The sequence below is a fragment of the Herpailurus yagouaroundi genome, unplaced genomic scaffold (assembly GCF_014898765.1).
Source record: "Herpailurus yagouaroundi ecotype Mexico unplaced genomic scaffold, PumYag 189, whole genome shotgun sequence".
NCBI classification, from domain to species: Eukaryota; Metazoa; Chordata; class Mammalia; order Carnivora; family Felidae; genus Herpailurus; species Herpailurus yagouaroundi.
In genome coordinates this window covers 4,508,823-4,518,293 of record NW_024412420.1, presented here as the reverse complement: position 1 = coordinate 4,518,293, position 9,471 = coordinate 4,508,823, and the positions used below count along the sequence as shown (strand labels likewise).

At 49.8% G+C, this 9,471-nt stretch overlaps 1 protein-coding gene across 11 annotated transcripts in view; it reads left to right on the top strand.

Annotated features, from left to right (window-relative positions):
- The window catches only part of MSI2 (musashi RNA binding protein 2), a 394,191-nt gene that overhangs the window by 234,712 nt on the left and 150,008 nt on the right, over positions 1-9,471 (top strand). The gene's annotated exons all lie outside the window — the stretch shown is intronic.

The window sequence follows — 9,471 nt, the reverse complement described above, 5'->3', positions numbered from 1 at the left end:
CCCCACGTTCCCGCTGCTGACCCCCTTCTGGCTTTCTTTCTTTCTTTTTTTCTTTCTTTCTTTCTTTCTTTCCTTCTAGATGAGGGTTTTCTTTCTCCCTTTTTCCCCCCCCCCCCCCTTTAGGGAAGTGTGTGGCTCAGGGATTAAGTGGGAAGGTTTTTCTGTCCGCACTCGTTTGCAGAGATCGGAGTTATCGTTTGGACCTCAGGAGCAGGCCAGAAGGGGGTCAGCAGCGGGAACGTGGGGTCCTCGTGTTCACCTCATCAGGGGCACACTTCAGAGACGTTGTGGGTCACAGGAAAGCGAGCCAAATGAACTTTTGGGTTTTTTGGTGCATAGAAAAGTTACGCTTACACTATCATGTAGTCTTTTAAGTGTGCAGTAACATTGCATCCAAACAAAAACTGTATCTACCTTACTTAAAAAAATACTTTTCTGGGGGGACCTGGGTGGCTCAGTCAGTTAAGTGTCCAACTCTTGATTTCGGCTCAGGTCATGATCTCACAGTTCATGAGTTTGAGCCTTACAGCAGGCTCTGCACTGACAGTGTGGAGCCTGCTTGGGATTCTCTCTCTCTCCCTCTCTCTCTCTCTCTCTCTTTCTGCCCCTACCCCACTCGTGCTGTCTCTCTCTCTCTCAAAAATAAAATAAACAAAAAGATTAAAATACTTTTTTATTCAAAACATATACATTAATTATACAAAATAAATAAAGTTTATTTAATAAGTTAATAAGCTACATGTACTTAATACTTAGTAGATAAATAAAATTTATAAAATATAAGAATATAATATTTAGAAATACTAGCTAAAACATGGAAACCTGGACTTTCAGTGAGTCAGGATCACTAATGACAGATCACCATAACAAGTCTGATGATAATGGAAAAGTTTGAAACATTGTGAGAATTACCAAAATGTGACACAGACGCACGAAGTGAGCAAATGCTGTTGGGAAAATGACACCGATAGAATTTGCTCTACACAGTGTTGCCACGAACCCATCTGTAAAAATCGCGGTATCTGCGAAGTACAGTAAAAGTGGAGTGCCGGAAGAGGAGATGTGCCTGCACTTCAAAATTCTACCAGGACCTAAGAAGAGGGGAAAGGAAGGGAGGGGCAAAGGGAAGGAAAGAAAAAGAAAAGAAAGGAAAGGAAAAAGAAACAAAAAGGAAAAAAAAGAGCAAAGAAAGCACAATCTATCAGGCATCGTGGTTACCCCATCACAAACAGCATGCTGGCCAACTGAAATGCCGGGTGTGCTTGTTGTATTTTATTTTTTTATTAAAACGTTTTTTAATGTTTATTTATTTTTGAGAGAGAGACAGAGACAGAGTGTGAGCAGGGTAGGGGCAGAGAGAGGGAGACACAGGATCCGAAGCCGGCTCCGGGCTCTGAGCTGTCAGCACAGAGTCCGCCCACGGGGCTCGAACTCACGAGCCATGAGATCATGACCTGAAGTCCGATGCTTAACCGACTCAACCACCCAGGCGCCCCTTGGGTGTGCTTGTTTTAGACAACGTACCCCAGCCCACTAGGTCCCTGGTCACCTCATGCTGCCAACAGCCCCAATTTACACTTATGCTGAGTGTTGATAAATGCATTCCCGCACCTCAAACGTAATAATAAGTATAATTTGTTGGTGTATGAAATATCACGAGACCCATAATATCCGTGTTGCAAAAATGAAGGAGAGCATCGTAAATGGCTTAAAACAAACAAACAAACAAACAAACTTTGGAAACCTCTAGACTTGAGGCTCTTTTCTGTCTGAAGTTTTCTTCTTTATCCTGCAAAATCTTTCTGAAACTCAATCAGCAAGCCCTTACTGTGCACTCATTTTTGTATTAGTTACTCGAGTAGGCACTGCGGGTTTGCAGAGCTGTGCATGAAGTATGCTAGGTACCAGGAAAGATGATGAGACAGGGGTAGTGGGGACTATCAACCAACACAGATGCTCGTGTGACAAAATGATATTCCGGAGTGCCATGTGCCAGTGCCCAGTACGAGATACAGGTTAAGGGATCCGTCTCTCTACTGTAAGTGTACCTTCTGTATGCCTAGTGGGTCCAAATTAAGAGAAATTAGGGCATCATTGTTTGCATTATAAACTGATCTGCTACTGAATTTCTTGAAATAATGAGCCCCCTTGTGGTTTTTAAAAAACTTATTATAAACTTTTATTTTTAAATAGCGTAGGACTCCTAGAAAGTTGTAGAAACAGTACAAAGAGCTCTTGTGTACCCTTCCCACCGCTTCCCACGATGATAATATCTCCCCCAGCCATCGTACATTGTTAAAACCAGGAAACTGACGCTGTACATCATCAGTGTTAACAGCCACTCCTGTGTGTGTGTGTGTGTGTGTGTGTGTGTGTGTGTGTGAGCACGTGCACACACGCACGGTTGTTTGGAATTTGATCGCGTGTGTGCATTGGAGTGACTGTCACCACAATCAGGGTGCGGAAGTGTTCCATCATCACGAAGAAATTCCCGCACCCTAACCCCTGGCAACCACCACTCTCTTCTCACATCACTGTAATTTTGTCCTTTTAAGAATGTTACAGAAATGGAATCATACGATATGGAATAAGCTTTGAGACTGACTTTTTTCAGTCAGCATAATTCCCTTGAGTTCCATCCAAGCTGTGTACCCGTAGTTTGTTGCTTTTTATTTTGAGGACGACTCCACTGTGCACCACGGCTGGTTCTTCCCTTCCCCTCGCTCTCCAAAATAGGCTTCGTTGGCTTACAGCTCGTGCCAGCACAGTACGAGGCACCCTTCTGGGGGTAAACCTCGCTCCTTTGTACCGATTTCTCTAAATCAGAGTTTGTGGTAGTCACAACAAAGTCTGTTATCCTGTCAGCCAGCCCTCATCGAACAGACACTTGTTGAGCCCCACTGCATGCTGAGTATTGGCAATAGCAAAGGGCAGTCATTTACCGCTGACCAAGTGCCTACCTATATGTTGCGTTAATAATTTCGACTTCCTAAGCTAGGGTGAAGGTTAATAATGATCATGACTCCTTTTACACACAAGGAAACCGAGCCACCCTGGAGAGCCTTGCCCGAGATTGTGTGTAGTTGGAAATGGAGGGGCGGGATTTGAACACAGCACTTTGGATGCCACGCCAGGGTCCTTCCATTTACTCCACCACTTGAGCTCGGGCTGGACTCCTCTATGTTTTTTGGGCTTTTTTTTCAGCGCAAAGATTTTATGATCTTCTCTGAACAAGAGGTAGCTTTGCCAAGTAACTGAATCCTGTGGCCTGTTACTGCACTTGAACTTTGTTCTCGGGGGCATTTTGTTAGCCGTTATTTGAAGATGCTTTGGGAACTTAAAAGTAACAAAGCAGGGTTCCTTTAAAAATGGCATATGTAGTGCAGCCTTTCCTTAATTTGCTTGTGTTTCATAAAGTCTTCGGGTCAGGGTTAGAACTGGGGCTTTGACCCAGCGTCCCGGGGGTGCCTTCAGCGACCTGGGGGCCCGAGGAGATCGGCTCTCAGGCTGCCCGGTGGGGAAGGAGCAGGGGCTTCTTGAGATGCCCCTTACAGCCCCGTTAGGAAACTGTGGGGCTGGTGGTCCTTGCAGCTCAGATTCAGGCGCCTGGTGCCACGCAGTTCACAGGATTCTGCCGTCTGCCAAAATCAGGCTTTAGCTCAGAGGAAGTTGCTATTTCGGGGATCTAAGTGCTAGTGCACTGAATTCAGGCCTGAGCAGCCGACCGAGGGGGTGGGGCAGAGACGCCCTGAGCCTTTGAAGCGCCAGAAAGGGTTCAAAAGAGCCTCGGAGAAGAGATTCCTGTACCGGGCGGGAAGTGGAGAGGTGACCTCAGGGTCCCCTCTAACTCCCAAGTCTGTGACTCGAGGAGGAAAAGAGCCTCCCCCAGTTACCCACGTTCACCGCGAGGTTGGCTGAATTCCTCAGAATCGCAGGCTGGTGGAGAGGAAGGGCCTGGGGCTCGCGATGCCACGGCAACGTCCCTGTGACCTCCGGCTCGTCACCTCACCCCTCCTCAGGTGCAGTCGGGGAGAGAGCTGGGGCTGTGAAATCTGCTGGACCCGTCTGCCTCCCCTCCCAGTGGCCGGGGACAGCGGGGGATAGGAGCCACTGAGGCGTGGGTTGGTCTGAAAGCCCAGGGGTCACTCTAAACCACATTCTTTTTTCGCCTGTCCTCTGCGGCTCTTTGTGTTGGACCGACCGTAGAGCCTTAGGAGATACTGGCTTGATGAGTAAACGTGTCACTTCGGCAAACCTCTCCCTCTCCCTAGTCCTCTGCCCTCACCAGCCAGGCCGCGAAAGGGCACAGGTAGAGTCACACACCGACGACTTGCCTGCCTCAGACCCTGGCCTTTCCCGAGTACAGACAGGCCCTGCATCGCATCATCGAACCGTGCCACTGACCCTTCGTGTCTTCCAGGCAGAAGGAGATGCACATGGCCCCAAGGGGTTGAAATCAGGATTGGGACCTAGGTGTTCCAAGACTGCAGAACTTCATTTTCCCCTCGCCCCTCCCCGAGCACACGGCTACAGCCACGCTTGTCACCATTCGAGATTACATTGGCCACAGGAGATGTGGGTGATTTTTCCATTTGGTCCTGATGTTTATTTCATGCCCATCAATATCAGCCCATATTAGGACAGATGAGGTGGTTATTTACAGGCTGTGCATTTTCACACTTGGTAATTATAAACCCTTCCCCTGTTCGGTCAGAGTCGTGGAGATCTATTTTGGCAATTAGCAGTTTAGTATTTGTTTAATGGGAATGCAAGAGAGTGTTACGGCACATCAGTGCTCCACTAATGATTTGCCTGTCTCCTCCGGAGCTGGCAGGTTTGGGCCTTTTTCACGGTAGGTGAGGCCTGATGGGGAGAGAGGCTGGAGGGGGGAGACAGGAGCATTAGGCAGCCTGCCTGCCTCTCCCCTCCGCTCCCAGCGCGCACTTGCACGCACACACGCACGCACGACCGGCGCTGTAAACAGGCCGTGGATTTCCAGAGCACGGCAGCCGCCACTCGAAGGCACCTCTCACAAGGGGCCGTTAGGCCAGATGCCATTTCCGTGTGACAGCTGTCAAGCCTGCCGGAACCAACTGCGTCTCCTCCAACCGCTCGTGCCCAGCCTCTCTTGGTATCCCTCTCCCACCACCTCCCTCCCTGTGCCGTCTCCTCTCTGAGCCCTGGCTCGCACAGGCCCCGAGAGAGCCTCCTGTCCCACCCTCCAGGTGGTGCTGGCCTCCAGGCTTCGCCCGCTCAGCCCAGACAGAGCCCCCGTCCCAGCCACGCTTTGCGTAGACTCTTGCTTTTCCTGTCCAGTTTTGAGATGGAGTCTCCCAGGACTGTGCTCCTGAGGACGCATGGTTCCGTTCTCGGCTGTCCCTTGGCATGGCCCGTTTGCAGCGGGAAGACGCGCAGAGTTGGGTGCTCGGAGTGTGTCCGTGGGTGTGCACGTGCACGTGGGCATTAGGGCACACTGAGCCGGCTCTGCAAGGAGGTTGCCAGGGTGGGGTAGTGACCGCGTCGGTCATGATGACAGTGTTCTGCGTGTTAGGGACTCACTAGCCACCACTGGAGTTTTCATAACAGTCCCGGGAAGTGGGACGCGCGGCATTCTCAGGACTCAGGTATAGGAGGGAGTCACAGGGGCTGAGCCCCAAACTGAGTTCTGGGACCCCTCTGCCAGTTCCAGCACTGCCACCAGCTTGCTCTGTGACTTCGGAACAGCCAAGCGACCTGTGGGTTTTCCGAGTTTGCCAATCCTAAAGGAAGAGACCCCTCCCCACCCTTTTCCTTTACTTCCCGAATCACTCCCTCCTCTTCTGAGGCCGCCAAAGGCAATACGTGTCTGTCTTCTTGGTTTATCTCATCAGTGCTCTTAACTTTCTGGTAGAGTTTTGTTGTTTTTGTTGCTGTTGTTGTTTAGAGAGAGAGCGTGCACGAGCAGGGGAGAGGGGCAGAGGGAAAGAGAGAGGATCTGCCTCCACACTCAGCACAGAGCCTGACACAGGTCTTGATCCCACAATCCTGGGATCATGACCTGAGTGAAATTAAGAGTCAGACGCTCAACCGACTGAGCCACCCAGGCACCCCTCTGGTACAGTTTTAAGGCAGGTTTATATATTTTTTTCAGGAGGCAGTGACACTACACTGAGCCCTAGGGACTCAAAAACTAGAACACCGTTAAGGGAGACCAGTGGAAAGAGGTAGGGTGGCCTCTGGTTTTAAATCCTGGCTCTATCATTCACTGCATGTATGATTCCAGGCCAGTCACTAACTTCCTCACCTGTATAATGGGTACGATCGTATCTCCCTGAGAGCTTTTCATAATTCAGTGAGCTTTGCATTTGCCTATTAAGCACCAGTAAATGGTAGCTATTGCAATAATCCTTGTTTCTTGTTTCTTAAGAGTCTGATACAACTTGTGCAGTCAGTCTCCGAGCAAGAGGCCTTGCCTTTAGGTAAACAAAATGTCTCATCTCCAGGATAGAGCTGTTTGGAGACCCCGCACTCTTCAGTTCCCATGGACAAGTGTCCGTTTACTAAATTTGTAACTGCTGCCTGATCAACACCAGTGGGTGTCTGTTTGCTAAGTTAAATGAGAAAATGGAATGACCCCACAAGAATAAAAAGAAGTAAAAGTAGGGAAAAATAGGGCTGGTAAAGAAGGGCCTTGCCCACAGGGATGGAACATTCTGGCCATGCTAAGATTTGGGAGCCTTCTATGAAGAGTTTAGGAAATGTACTTGGTGCACTGAATTGTGTACCAATTAAAAAACATGGCTAAAATGGCAAATTTTATGTTAGGTGTATTTTACTAGGAAAAAAAAAGTTTGGGAGAAACTCAGCCGACGATTTTTGTTAATCAGTTAAAGGCAGGGGCGTGAGTTAAGACATCTCAGGTGGACGCAGTCTAGAAGGTGTTGAGTCTTGGAGTGAAGGGAAAAGTGCCGAGGGCAGCAGCTCCAAAACCCTGGGTGCCTCCATGCCCGGCAGTCCTGTAGGGGAAATACACAGAGCTTGGGGCTGGCTGAGAAGCTTGCATGCCCGCATCAAGGGGGATACAAGAATCTGAGGTGGGGGGTGCCTGGGTGGCTCAGCTGGTTAGGGGTCCGACTCATGATTTGGGTCAGCTTGTGATCTCGGGTCATGGGATCAAGTCCTGCGTCTGGCTCCACATTGAGCGTGGAACCTGCTTGGTATTCTCTCTCTCTCTCTCTCTCTCTCTCTCTCTCTCTCTCTCTCTCTCTCCACCCCCCCCCCCAAATAAATAAACATTAAAAATAACAGAATCTGAGACGGGCCTGCAGGCAGAGGCTGGTGGGGTGAGATTTGGACTCATAAGACCAGTGGCTGAGCCCTGGTCTCAGCCCCTGCCAGTTCCAGGACAGCCGGTGAGGCAGCTGAGGCTTGGAGAGTTTGTCATCAGCCCTGTCTCTGCGGGTTGTTGTGACAGCCAACGCGGTAACAGTATATGTGAAAATATTGGCGACGGTGGGAGGAAAGCAGTGGCTTCCTTAGGTTTTCTAAAGTCAAAGACCAAGACAAGGCAGGGAGAGCTCCCCAAAAGCGGCATGTGACAAAGAACCAGCGTGCTCCTGACTTCTCTGGCAGGGGATAAAGAGCCAATGTTTAGGCAGCCGAAGGCCTGTCCAGTATTTACCCCTTTTCCTTAGGGCCCGTTTATTTCTGGGACCCCTCTGCCCATTCCACCTCTGCCTCCGGCTTGCTCCGTGACACACACAGGCTGTGATTAAGGCTCGACTCAGCTGTTATTTAGCCATTTAGAACAGGGATTCTTAGCCTTGGCTCCACCCTGAGATCACCGGGGAGCTTTCGACACGGATCTGATTTAACAGGTCCGGGTGTGGCTGCCGCAGCGGGGATTTTAAAAGTTCTTTGGGTGATCCTGGTGAGCAGTCAAGGTTGGAAACCACCCATCTGGATTTCAGTGTGAGCTGAGCATCTTCCAGCCTGGGTCCTTTCCCCTTCTAGCCTCCCTTCTGGGCAGTGATGAACAGTAGATCAACCTCACTCTTCGCAAGGCCGAAGCACACTCAAAAGTCTCATTTCAGAAAAATAAGGCACCGCCGCTGAGCTCTGGGGCAGGAACAGGTTTCTCTCCGGGTTGGTTGGAAGGAGCGGCAGAGAGCAGTGCCACCCAATATTCTGAAACAGCTCCGGGTAAGACAGCCTCCCTCTCGGGCACCGACACCAGGCGCCTCTGTCCTGGGCAGTCCTGCCTCGTATACGAGTCTCCACTCTTGTGACTTTAGTGCCTTGAGTTTATGGAGCATAATAAGGTCTGTTAAGCCCTACGCCTTACAGTATGGTATCGCCTTTATGGGCGTTTATTTAAACTAACTCTTGAAGTGTTTGAGTGGGAGCAGGAAGCGAAATTCAAGGGCATGTGTTCTGGGGGAGTTTGAAGAGCTGGGTTTCTTTTTTTCCCTTTCCTCTCTCTCCTGTGTGTCTGACCAGATAATTTAAGGATCATTTGAAGTGCCATTTCCTGCTCTGTTCTTGGTACGTATGGCGTGTGGGTGTGCATATTTGTATCCCAAAAGGAGTGGGAAATTTCTCAGCATGTGTTGGCCACAGCGGAGCTCTGGAACGTCCTGACAGAACAGCGTTTGGAAGGACCAGTGGTGAATTGGATGCTCCTAGATGTTGTCCAAGTGGACTCCGTGGTCTGGTTTAGCATTCTAGGCGGAGATTCCTTGTGAGTGGATCTTAGGTGGCCCACGTCATAGTTTCCTCCTTTCATAGATGAGAAACTAAGGACAGAGAAGGGAGGTGACTTATGTCCATGAGATCCCAGTGGAGCTGGATTAGAACCTGGGTCCTGCCTGTGCTTTGTGCAACACTGCCTGCCCCCCTCCACTGCCTCTCAGCACCTGTGGAGTTAGTACCAGCAACTGAATCCCCTTCAGGTGCCTCCTGGGGACAAGTTTTCTGCGTCCCAAATCAGCCTCACTCCCCTCCTGTGTACTTGGGGAGCCAAAACTGCAGGCAGAAGAAACAGTGGTGCGATGGCACACTCCAGGGTCCCAACCTTTGGCCAACCACCTTGACCAGCAGAATTTACGACATCTCTTTCTAGGAGTTTCTTTGCTTTGTGACTTGAAAGGTTTCCTCTTCGGCTGTCGTGTGAGTTGGGCTGGCTCAAGCCTCACCTCCGGATATGATCAATACCGAATGGCGACTCCCAAATTCACCCAGCAAGAATGTCTGGCTCACAGTAAACCTTTTGCCTCACTGTACGGAGGGTTCATCCATTCATTAAATGAATTAGGATTAGAGAGGCATCACCCACTGACTTGAGTGCTAATTATTGCTGATTTTCACGGTGCTCATTTAGTGAGGAACATGTTGCCAATTTCCCCTGGCACTTCTAGGATCTCTGTCTCCAACCTTGTTGCGAGGGTGACATTTAGAAGTAGTCCCTTCCCACCCTAATACCTGTATTCCCCT